A 13,136-nucleotide genomic window follows, 5' to 3' on the forward strand; every position below is an offset into this window, starting at 1 on the left:
AAAAATATGGAACGCTTCATGAATTTGCGTGTCATCCTTGCGCAGGGGCTATGCTAGTCTTCTCTGTATTGTTCCAATTTTAGTATATGTGCTGCTGAAGCGAGCACTCCCAGGGACTTCTTGAACTCTCCCACCCGAGGCAGCTGCTGACTGAGACAATTGACTTGGACTTTTTGAACTGAGTCACTCACCTGGGGACTATCCAGGTGGTGCCCTGGGTGTGTGGTTGTAGGAAGGTTTGATTTTCCTTTTCCATTTGTTGCCTGTGGTGGGTGGGGTGACTTAATTGCTGGTATTTCTCCACAGCTGAGACTTCAACCCAGAGTAACTGTTTCACTACGGTCACATAGAAACCAGCTGAAAACAAGTCAGAACAACTTAGCCCCTCTACACCAAACAGGGCCCCAATTTTTCAGGCCACAGCACTGTACGGGTCCTCAACAAAACACTAGAGGAAAATCGAAGGGAGTAAAACAATCATGGGGCGGAATCAGCGGAAAAACTCTGGTAACATGAATAACCAGAATAGATCAACCCCCCCAAGGAAAGATACGGCAGATGTAATTGAAGATCCCATTCGCAAACAACTGGCTGAGATGTCAGAAATCGAATTCAGAATTTGGATGGCAAACAAGATTAACAAAATGGAATTAGGAATTCATGGAGAAATTCAAAAGCTGTCTCAAGAATTTAACGAATTTAAAGACAAAACCACAAAAGACTTAGACACACTGAAACAAGAATTTGCAGCCCTCAAAGATATGAAAAATACAGTGGAATCCCTTAGTAACAGAATGGACCAAGCAGAAGAAAGGATCTCCGACATCGAAGATAAAGCATTTGAACGCTCCCAAACTCTCAAAGAGGAAGAGAAATGGAGAGCAAAAATGGATGACTCACTCAGAGAGCTCTGGGATAACTCGAAGAAGGCAAATATCCATCTCATAGGAATTCCTGAAACAGATGAAGTGGCCTCACTGGGCGCAGAGGCCCTTCTGCATGAAATTATGAAAGAGAATTTTCCAGACATGCCTAGAGAACCTGAAATTCAGATAGCAGATAGCTTCAGAACCCCAGCACGACTCAACCCCAATAAGACATCCCCCAGGCATATCATAATTAACTTCACTGAAGTTAATATGAAGGAGAAAATTCTCAAAGCTGCCAAGAGAAAGAAATCTATTACCTTCAAAGGGAAGAACATTAGAATGACTGCAGATCTCTCTGCTGAAATTTTTCAAGCCAGAAGAGGGTGGTCATCAACGTTTAATCTCCTCAAGCAAAATAACTTTCAACCCCGGATCTTGTACCCAGCTAAACTGAGTTTCATTTACAACGGAGAAATTAAATACTTTAATGACATACATATGCTAAAGAAATTTGCCATAACTAAACCAGCTCTTCAGGATATTCTCAGACCTATCCTCCATAATAACCAACCCAATCCTCTACTACAAAAGTAAACTCACTCGGAAACTTCTGATCAAACTCTAACTTCCACAATGGCAAAAGGATTAAAAATGCCCACTGGACTTTCAAAAAACTCAATACCCCAAATTTCACCAAACTTATCAATGCTCTCCATTAATGTGAATGGCTTAAACTGCCCTCTAAAGAGACATAGGTTAGCTGACTGGATACGAAAACTCAGACCAGACATTTGTTGCATACAAGAGTCACATCTTAACTTAAAAGACAAATACAGACTCAGGGTGAAAGGATGGTCATCCATATTTCAGGCAAATGGTATCCAGAAAAAAGCAGGAGTTGCAATTTTATTTGCGGACACAATAGGCTTTAAACCAACAAAAGTAAGGAAGGACAAAAATGGTCACTTCATATATGTTAAGGGTAAGACTCAATATGATGAGATTTCAATTATTAATATCTATGCACCAAACCAGAATGCACCTCAATTTATAAGAGAAACTCTAACAGACATGAGCAACTTGACTTCCTCCAACTCTATAATAGTCGGAGATTTTAACACTCCTTTGGCAGTGCTGGATCGATCCTCCAACAAAAAGCTGAGTAAAGAAATTCTAGATTTAAATCTAACCATCCGGCATTTAGATTTAGCTGACATCTACAGAATATTTCATCCCAACAAAACTGAATACACATACTTCTCATCAGCCCACGGAACTTACTCCAAAATCGATCACATCTTAGGTCACAAGTCTAACCTCAGCAAATTTAAAGGAATAGAAATTATTCCATGCATCCTCTCGGACCATCATGGAATAAAACTTGAGATGAGTAACAACAGGAATCTGCATACACATACAAAAACATGGAAGTTAAATAAACTTATGCTGAATGATAGCTGGGTCAGAGATGGGATCAAGAAGGAAATTGCCAAATTTCTGGAACAAAACAACAATGAAGACACGAACTATCAGAACCTCTGGGACACAGCAAAGGCAGTTCTACGAGGGAAATTTATAGCACTGCAAGCCTTCCTCAGGAGAACGGAAAAAGAGGAAGTAAGCAACTTAATGGTACATCTCAAGAGACTGGAAATGGAAGAACAATCCAACCCCAAATCCAGTAAAAGAAAAGAAATAACCAAAATCAGAGCAGAACTAAATGAAATTGAAAACAAAAGAATAATACAACAGATCAATAAATCAAAAAGCTGGTTTTTTGAAAAGGTCAACAAAATAGATAAACCTTTGGCCAACCTAATCAGGAAAAAAAGAGTAAAATCTCTAATCTCATCAATCAGAAATAACAAAGATGAAATAACAACAGACTCCTCAGAAATTCAAAAAATCCTTAATGAATATTACAAGAAACTATACTCTCAGAAATACGAAAATTTGAAGGAAATCGACCGTTACTTGGAAACACGTCACCTTCCAAGATTTAATCAAAAACAAGTGGAAATGTTGAACAGGCCCATATCAAGTTCAGAAATATCATCAACCATACAAAATCTCCCCAAAAAGAAAAGCCCAGGACCAGATGGTTTCACATCAGAATTCTACCAAACCTTTAAAGAAGTATTAGTACCTATACTACTCAACCTGTTCCAAAAGGTAGAAAAAGAAGGAAGACTACCCAACACATTCTATGAAGCAAACATCACCCTGATCCCCAAACCAGGAAAAGACCCAACAAGAAAAGAAAATTATAGACCAATATCACTAATGAATATAGATGCAAAAATATTCAACAAGATTCTAACAAACAGAATCCAGCAACATATCAAACAAATCATACATCATGACCAAGTCGGTTTTATCCCAGGGTCTCAAGGCTGTTTCAATATACGTAAATCTATAAATGTAATCCAGCACATAAACAAATTAAAAAACAAAGATCATATGATTCTCTCAATCGATGCAGAAAAAGCTTTTGATAACATCCAACATCCATTCATGATTAGAACACTTAAGAAAATTGGTATAGAAGGGACATTTCTTAAACTGATAGAGGCCATCTACAGCAAACCCACAGCCAATATCATATTGAATGGAGTTAAATTGGAATCATTTCCACTTAGATCTGGAACCAGACAAGGCTGCCCATTGTCTCCATTGCTCTTTAACATTGTAATGGAAGTTTTAGCCATTGCCATTAGGGAAGAAAAGGCGATCAAGGGTATCCACATAGGGTCAGAAGAGATCAAACTTTCACTCTTCGCAGATGATATGATTGTATATCTGGAAAATACTAGGGACTCTACTACAAAACTCTTAGAAGTGATTAAGGAATACAGCAGTGTCTCAGGTTACAAAATCAACATTCATAAATAGGTAGCCTTTATATATACCAACAATAGTCAAGTTGAAAAAACAATTAAGGACTCTATCCCATTCACAGTAGTGCCAAAGAAGATGAAATACTTGGGAGTTTATCTAACAAAGGATGTGAAAGATCTATATAAGGAGAACTATGAAACTCTAAGAAAAGAGATAGCTGAGAATATTAACAAATGGAAAAATATACCATGCTCATGGTTGGGAAGAATCAACATTGTTAAAATGTCCATACTACCCAAAGCAATATATAATTTCAACGCAATCCCCATTAAAGCTCCACTGTCATACTTTAACGATCTTGAAAAAATAATTCTTCGTTTTATATGGAATCAGAAAAAACCCCGAATAGCCAAGACATTACTCAAAAATAAAAACAAAGCAGGAGGAATCACGCTACCAGACCTCAGACTATACTACAAATCGATAGTGATCAAAACAGCATGGTACTGGCACAAAAACAGAGAAGTAGATGTCTGGAACAGAATAGAGAACCAAGAGATGAATCCAGCTACTTACCATTATTTAATCTTTGACAAGCCAATTAAAAACATTCAGTGGGGAAAAGATTCCCTATTTAACAAATGGTGCTGGGTGAACTGGCTGGCAACCTGTAGAAGACTGAAACTGGACCCACACCTCTCACCATTAACCAAGATAGACTCTCACTGGATTAAAGATTTAAACCTAAGACATGAAACTATAAAAATACTAGAAGAGAGTGTAGGGAAAACCCTTGAAGAAATTGGGTTGGGCGAGTTTTTTATGAGAAAGACCCCCCGGGCAATTGAAGCTGCTTCAAAAATACACTATTGGGACTTGATCAAACTAAAAAGCTTCTGCACAGCCAAGAACACAGTAAGTAAAGCAAGCAAACAGCCTTCAGAATGGGAGAAGATATTTGCAGGTTATGTCTCCGACAAGGGTTTAATAACCAGAATCCACAGAGAACTCAAACGCATTAGCAAGAAAAGCAGAAGGGATCCCATTGCAGGCTGGGCAAGGGACTTGAAGAGAAACTTCTCTGAAGAAGACAGGTGCATGGCCTTTAGGCATATGAAAAAATGCTCATCATCTTTAATCATCAGAGAAATGCAAATCAAAACTACTTTGAGATATCATCTAACTCCAGTGAGACTAGCCTATATCACAAAATCCCAAGACCAGAGATGTTGGCGTGGATGTGGAGAAAAGGGAACACTTCTGCACTGCTGGTGGGAATGCAAATTAATACATTCCTTTTGGAAAGAGATATGGAGAACCCTTAAGGATCTAAAAATAGATCTGCCATTCAATCCTGTAATCCCCCTACTGGGCATATACCCAGAAGACCAAAAATCACAACATAACAAAGATATTTGTATCAGAATATTTATTGCAGCCCTATTCATAATTGCTAAGTCATGGAAAAAGCCCAAGTGCCCATCGATCCATGAATGGATCAATAAATTGTGGTATATGTACACCATGGAATATTATGCAGCCTTAAAGAAAGATGGAGACTTTACCTCTTTCATGTTTACATGGATGGAGCTGGAACATATTCTTCTTAGTAAAGTGTCTCAAGAATGGAAGAAAAAGTACCCAATGTACTCACCCTCATTATGAAACTAATGTAGGACCTTCACATGAAAGCTATATCCCAGTTATAACCTAAGAATAGGGAGAAAGGGGAAAGGGAGGGGAGGGAGGGGGGAGGGAGGCGGAAGAAGGAGGACTAATGGGATTACACCTGCGGTGCATCTTACAAGGGTATATGTGAATCCTAGTAAATGTGGAACGTGAAGGTCTTAGCAAAATAACTAAGAAAATGCTACAAAAGCTATGTTAACTAATGTGATGAAAATGTGTCAAACGATCTATGAACCAAGTGTATGGTGCCCCATGATCATACTAATGTACACAGCTATGGTTTAATAAAAAAAAAAAAAAAAGTGTCTCCACAGAGCTAAAGACTTAATTCACCACAAAGCTTCTTCCAACACCATCCCATTTCAGCCCTCCCCTTACACTTCAGTCTCCACCCCATACTTAAGCATGTATCAGAGAAATGAGCAAAGCATAAAGGAGAATTCATGGAGAGTTTAGTTAAATAGGCTGTCAGCAGCCTCTGTCCTAATACTAATCCCATTCTGCCCACAGGAAAATCTGCTCAGATACTTCATTTAGCACAGAATTCAGTAGCATCTCCTAACTGGTATTTTAGTTTATAAATAAACTCTGTGAACTTTTCAGTGCTGGTATGATATATCCAGATATTCCTTTACTTCGCAACCAAACCTTGTCAAAATCCCAGAAAACTTTCTCCATCCTTCAGCTTAAGGAGACCTCTAGACCACCAAGTTTCTCTCCTCAATCCCTGTCCAAACATTTCCTTGAATCCCAACCAGAAAGAGACTCTGCCCTGGCTAAGTAGCCTCCCCTAATACTCTCTGTTTCTCTCTCTTCAGTGGATTTGGATGTTTGAAATGTCCCGAAGAGTTGGGTTTTTAAGTGAGTATTTATTATAAAAATTTTTAAAGATGCTAACAAGAAAAAAAAAACCAAACTCTGTAAAATAATTTAAAGAGGTTTATTCTGAGCCTAATATGTGTGGCCCAGGGAACCATACCCAAGAAGCCTTTAGTGTCCCGAGGTGGTAAGGTCACAGTTTGGTTTTATACATTTTAGGGAGACAGGAATTTCAGGTAAAATTATAAATTGATACATAGAAAGTGTATACATTGGTTTGGCCTGAAAAGGTGGGATATCTCAAAGCATGGGTTTGTAGGTTATAAATCAAAGATTCTTTGATTTGTGATTGGTTAAAGAAATAAAACTTTGTCTAAAAGCTTGGCATCAGTAGAAAGGAATGTTTCAAGGTAAGGAAGCCTGACAATAATAGAGCTACGACATACTGAAAGTGATCTGTTAAGCAAATTGATGTCCTGCAGGTGTGACTTAACCTTTGTCATGCATGGCCTTAGGTCCTGTTAATAATTTAGTATCTTATTATCAAAGAGTTTCCTTTATCCTGTGATTTCTGTTTTAGTGTTAATGCTGGTCAACTATTGTGCCTAAACTCCAAAAGAGTGGGTGTATAATAGGTGCATCAACCTCCCTTCCTTTCAGGGACAGGAACTCAGTTTTAAGGTTTTTCTTGGGTCCCCTTGGCCAAGAGGTCCATTCATCCAAGGGGGGACGAGTGTTAATGATTTTATTTTTAGTTTACAAAGATATAGAGAAGTAAAGAAGAGAGTTTAATGAACAAGCATTTACCTATCACCCAGATTCAACAACTTTTAGTATTTTATAGTACATGCTTCCTGGTTGTCCCCAAATTTTATTTTACAGCTGGTTTGTTCAAACCAGGATCTAAAGATTTTTCTCATCCTCTAGGACATTTTAACCCTTTTCTTGCATGTAATTTATTCAACAATAACATTGCGGGGCACAAGGACTTTATTCACTGCTAGCCAGTGTTTCATGCTCTACGTGCCCTCATACATCTTAAGTTGGTGTCATCTGGCTTAGGACTGTGTTTACTTAACTTGCTTGGCAAAGATTCATGTGTGAAGGAACTATGAATTGTGAGTTTACATGTGCTGGATAAATCACCTCTTTATTTTCTTTAAAATAACTTAAATTTAACTTCGAGCCTCTTTCCTGTTTGACTGGCAGAAAATTTAGTATCAGCATTCAGTGGGCTTCCCACAGGGTTGGGCAAAGTTTCTGGCTGAAAGAGGCTTCCCAGAACCAAAGCACCTGGCAGTCCCACACTCTCCCATTGGTCATGGGTCCACACTGAGATGGACCCATGCTGAGATGTCCCAGCTGGACTAGTTCTTGGTCCTCTCACCTCTGACCTTCTGCTCTCTTCTAGCTGGAGAGCCTGGGAGCCCCTTTCTCTGGCATTTCTTCCATGAATCACTGGAGCAAAGCAGGATATGAATCTCTTCTTCTCCAGAACCTTGACCTCAGCCTCTTTCTTCTTACTTCCCTCTGGTTGTAAGCAAAGGCATTCTCTCACCTCTCTCCTCTTCCATCCTACTCCTTCAAGGGCATCTCCCAAATCTCTTCAAAAAGCTAAATCTTTCCCCAAGCCAGAAAGAATCTTTTATCTTCAAAGGTCTACTTTCCATCTTATAATTTATTCAGCCAATATTCATTAATGTAATGTAGTGATTCTTAACACTATTGAAAGATTTCTGTTTGATTGGTAAATAGTATAATGGCTATTGCAGTAATGGTAACATTTGTTAATAATTAAATTCTAAATTAAACTCATTCATTCAGGTTAGTAGTCATAGGATGTTACAACGACCATTGAAAAATGGTCCTCCTGTGTGCTTATTAATCACAAAGCACTCTGTGCTATGTACATTACAGTTTTATTGCTGTCTTAAAATCATGTAGTTACAATAGATTATAAATACTTGTTATGTTAGTTGTATTGCCTGTGCATTGTAATTCTTGTGTAACTTGTTAATGCAGTCTTTCAATATTTATACATTTTAGAATTTACAAATAAAATATTAAAAAACAAACTCTCAGAATAAAGAGATGACCAACTATGGACCAATTTATTAATGTTCCATTATAGACATACATTTCAATCTTCTGAGTCTGAATACTAGCAGTGAATACTAGCAGTGACGCTAATAATGAACCACAGCTGAGAATAAGAATATCTTCCAAATGACCTGAACCTTTTTTACACTGTGTAAGGATCAGTACAAAATAGCACAATACTTTTTATTTCTTCAATACAAAATAAGTTGATTATTCAGTGTAACCTGGTTTCATGTACCCTCAATGAATCCCCAACAATTAAGAAAAAAAAACAGTTGATTATTTTAACAAAAAAACAACACAAGCATGATACCAAGTGCTACTAATGTAAATAGAGGGTGCAAATGGTGCTCAGAGTTAATTGTCAAAAGACTTTGTGGGAGACCAGAAGATGCAACCTCAAAATACTAAAGACTATTGAGCTTATGGTGATTAAGCAGCAGATACAGGAAAGCTGTCTACCTTGCATTTGCCTAAAATTAGACCTTTACAAAGACTAAAGGTATCCTGCTCCACCTTCTCCCAGGAAAAATAATCCTTGACCCCTGAAGAAAATGTTGGACATTTACTGGCCTAGACATGGTAGACAGAGGAATCTACTTTAATGGGTTTTACTAACTGGACTTTATCTGCCATTAATTTGCCTTTCCACAAGTTACCACCCCTGAAGACTCCAGGTCCTTTTCCTTTATCCTGTCACTTCCCTATAAATGAACTAGTTTTTTGCTGAAGATGCAATATGAGTTGGAATTCAAAGCCACTTTTTTGAAAATTACCTATTTCCTGGGTATCTCCCATGTATAAAAGGGCTGTCCGGAAAGTATCCGGCCATGTATATCTCTCATTTTTCCTGGTATACAGCTGGATAACTTCCAGACGGGCCTCATATATGAAATATACATATTAATAAACTTCTGTCTTGTGATTTTCTCTTGTAAATGTGTCTTGTTACAGGGGCCCCTTCCAAGTAAGAACTTAAGAGAATTGAAGAAAAAATTATTATTATTCCCCAAGAACTTAAAAATTTATCAGAATGGCAATCACTTTCTGTCAAAGCTCATTGTTTCATTTTTCAAAATTGTTATTATCAATGAGAAAAACAATCAAAAGATCAGTTTCATACAGTAATGCATGTGAAAGAATAAAACATTCTAAATTTAACAAAATGTTGATAAAACAAAAATATTACAAAAATAACCTTTAAGATGTTAAAACTATCTAGCATATACTTAAACATAATCAAGCATTCTCCAACATGAAATATTCAAAAACCATTAAAAACTAATATCTATATGAGTATACATTGCATTCCAAATTTATGGTCCCACTTATTAAAAGACATAGTACTTACTTCTTTTTTTTATTGTTAAATCATAGCTGTGTACATTAGTGCAATCAAGGGGTACAATGTGCTCGTTTCATATACAATCTGAAACATTCCCATCAAACTGTTCAATGCAGCCTTCATGGTATTTTCCTAGTTATTGTATGTAGACATTTGTATTCTGCCTTTAGTAAGATTCGCCTGTACCTAATCAAAGATGCACCGTAGGTGTGGCCCCACACCTCCACCCTAACCAACCCCCTCCCTTCCCCTTCCTTGGCCCCTTTCCCATAGTCTTGTGCCATAGTTGGGCTATAGCCTTCATGTGAAAGCCAAAACTTAGCTTCATAGTAGGGCTGAGTACATTGGATACTTTTTCTTCCATTCCTGAGATACTTTGCTAAGAAGAATATGTTCCAGCTCCATCCATGTAAACATGAAAGAGGTAAAGTCTCCATCTTTCTTTAAGGCTGCATAATATTCTATGGTATACATGTACCACAATTTGCTAGTTCATTCATGGGTCGATGGGCACTTGGGCTTCTTCCATGAATTAGCAATTATGAATTGGGCTGCAATAAACATTCTGGTATAGATGTCTTTGATACATTGTGATTTTTTGGTCTTCTGGGTATATACCTAGTAAAGGAATTATAGGATTGAATGGCAGGTCTATTTTTAGGTCTCTAAGTATTCTCCAAACATCCTTCCAGAAGGAATGTATTAGTGTGCATTCCCACCAGCAGTGTAGAAGTGTGCCCTTTTCTCCACATCCACGCCAACATCTCTGGTTTTGGGATTTTCTTATGTGGGCTACTCTTACTGGGGTTAGGTGATATCTCAAAGTAGTTTTGATTTGCATTTCTATGATGATTAAGGATGATGAGCTTTTTTTCATGTGTTTGTAGATCAAACGTCTGTCTTCTTTAGAGAAGTTTCTCTTCAAGTCCCTTGCCCACCCTGAGATGGGATCATGTGTTCTTTTCTTCCTAATACATTTGAGTTCTCTGTGGATTGTGGTTATTAGACCTTTATCAGAGGTATAACCTGCAAATATTTTCTCCCATTCTGAGGGCTGTCTGCTTGCTTTACTTACTATGTTCTTGGCTGTGCAGAAGCTTTTTAGTTTGATCAGGTCCCAGTAGTGTATTTTTGATACTGCTTCAATTGCCTGGGGAGTCCTCCTCATAAAATATTCACCCAGGCCGATTCCTTTAAGAGTTTCCCCTGCACTTTCTTCAAGTATTTTTATAGTTTCATGTCTGAAATTTAAATCTTTTATTCACTGAGAGTCTATCTTAGTTAATGGTGAAGGTGTGGGTCCAGTTTCAATCTTCTACAGGTTGCCAGCCAGTTCACCCAGTACCATTTGTTAAATAGGGAATCTTTTCCCCACTGAATGTTTTTAATTGGCTTGTCGAAGATCAAGTAATGGTAAGTAGCTGGATTTATCTCTTGGTTCTCTATTCTGTTCCAGACATCTACTTCTCTGTTTTGTGCCAATACCATGCTGTTTTGATCAGTATCGATTTATAGTACAGTCTCAGGTCTGGTAGCATGATTCCTCCTGCTGTGTTTTTATTGCTGAGAAATGTTTTGGATATTCAAGATTTTTTCTGATTCCATATAAAATGAAGTATTATTTTCTCAAGATCTTTAAAATAATAACAATGGATAATAACAATGGAGCTTTAATACGAATTGCATTAAAATTATATATTGCTTTGGGTAGTATAGACGTTTTAACAAAGTTGATTCTTCCCAGCCATGAGCATGGCATATTTTTCCATTTGTTAACATATTTAGCTATTTCTTTTCTTAAAGTTTCATAGTACTCTTTGTAGAGATCTTTCACATCCTTTGTTAGGTAAACTCCCAAATATTTCCTCTTCCTTGGCACTACTGTGAAAGGAATAGAGTCCTTGACTGTTTTTTTGGCTTGGTTATTGTTGGTACATATAAAGGCTACAGATTTATGGGTGTTGATTTTGTAGCCTGAGTTATTCCTGTATTTCTTGATCACTTCTAAAAATTTTGTAGTAGAATTCCTAGTGTTTTCCAGATATACGATCATGTCATTTGTGAAGAGTGAAAGTTTGATCTCTTCTGACCCTATATGGATACCCTTGATCATCTTTTCTTTCCTAATTGCAATGACTAAAACTTCCATTACAATGTTAAAGAGCAATGGAGACAATGGGCAACCCTGCCTTTGGTTCCTGATCTAAGTGGACATGATTCCAATTTAACCCGATTCAATACGATATTGGCTGTGGGTTTGCTGTAGATGGCCTCTATTAGTTTAAGAAATTTCGCTTCTATACCAATTTTCCTAAGTGTTCTGATCATGAAGGGCTGCTGGATATTATCAAAAGCTTTTTCTGCATCAATTGAAAGAATCATATGGTCCTTATTTTTTAGTTTGTTTATGTGCTGAATTACATTTATAGATTTACTTATATTGAACCAGCCTTGAGACCCTGGGATAAATCCCACTTGGTCGTGGTATAAAATTTTTTTGATGTGTTGTTGGATTCTGTTTGTTAGGATCTTATTGAGTATTTTAACATCAATATTCATTAGTGGTATTGGTCTATAATTTTCTTTTCTTGTTGGGTCTTTCCCTGGTTTGAGGATCAAGGTAATGTTTGCTTCCTAGAATGTATTGGGTAATATTCCTTCTTTTTCTATATTTTGGAAGAGGCTTAGTAATATAGGTACTAGTTCTTGTTTAAAGGTTTGGTAGAATTCTGATGTAAAGCCATCTGGTCCTGCGCTTTTCCTTTTTAGGAAGATTTTGTATAGTTGATGCTATTTCAGAACTCCATATAGGCCTGTTCAACATTTCCACTTCATTCTGGCTAAGTCTTGGTTGGTGGCATACTTCCAGGTATTGGTCGATTTCTTTCAGATTTTCATATTTCTGAGAGTAGAGTTTCTTGTAGTATTCATTAAAGATTTTTTGAATTTATGAGGGATCTGTTGTTATTTCATTGTTACCATTTCTGATTGATGAAATTGGAGATTTTACTCTTTTTTTCCTGGTTAGGTTGGCCAAAGGTTTATTTATTTTATTGATCTTTTTAAAAACCAACTTTTGAATTTATTGATCTGTTGTATAATTCTTTAGTTTTCAATTTCATTTCATTCTGCTCTGATTTTGGTTATTTCTTTTCTTCTGCTGGGTTTGGGGTTGCAGTGTTCTCCCTTCTCCAGTTGCTTGAGATGTCCCATTAAGTTATTAACTTCCTCTCTTTCCGTTTTCTTGAGGAAAGTATTCAGTGCTATAAATTTCCCTCTTATGACTGCCATTGCAGTATCCCAGAGGTTCTGGTAATTCGTGTCTTGATTGGTGTTTTGTTCCAAAAATTTGGTGATTTCCTTCTTAATCTTGTCTATAACCCATCTATCCTTCAGCATAAGGTTGTTTAGCATACATGTTTTTGTATGGATATGCAGATTCCTGTTGTTATTGAGTTCAACTTTTATTCCATGGT

General features: G+C 37.1%; 1 non-coding gene across 1 annotated transcript; it reads right to left on the reverse strand.

Annotated features, from left to right (window-relative positions):
- On the reverse strand, positions 1 to 107 carry LOC128597807 (U6 spliceosomal RNA). Its single transcript, XR_008383365.1, has one exon. It is a non-coding gene; the product is annotated as a U6 spliceosomal RNA (small nuclear RNA).
- Between the last annotated feature and the right edge of the window lie 13,029 nt (positions 108 to 13,136).

Source organism: Nycticebus coucang, chromosome 10 (genome assembly GCF_027406575.1).
Source record: "Nycticebus coucang isolate mNycCou1 chromosome 10, mNycCou1.pri, whole genome shotgun sequence".
Classification (NCBI taxonomy): domain Eukaryota; kingdom Metazoa; phylum Chordata; class Mammalia; order Primates; family Lorisidae; genus Nycticebus; species Nycticebus coucang.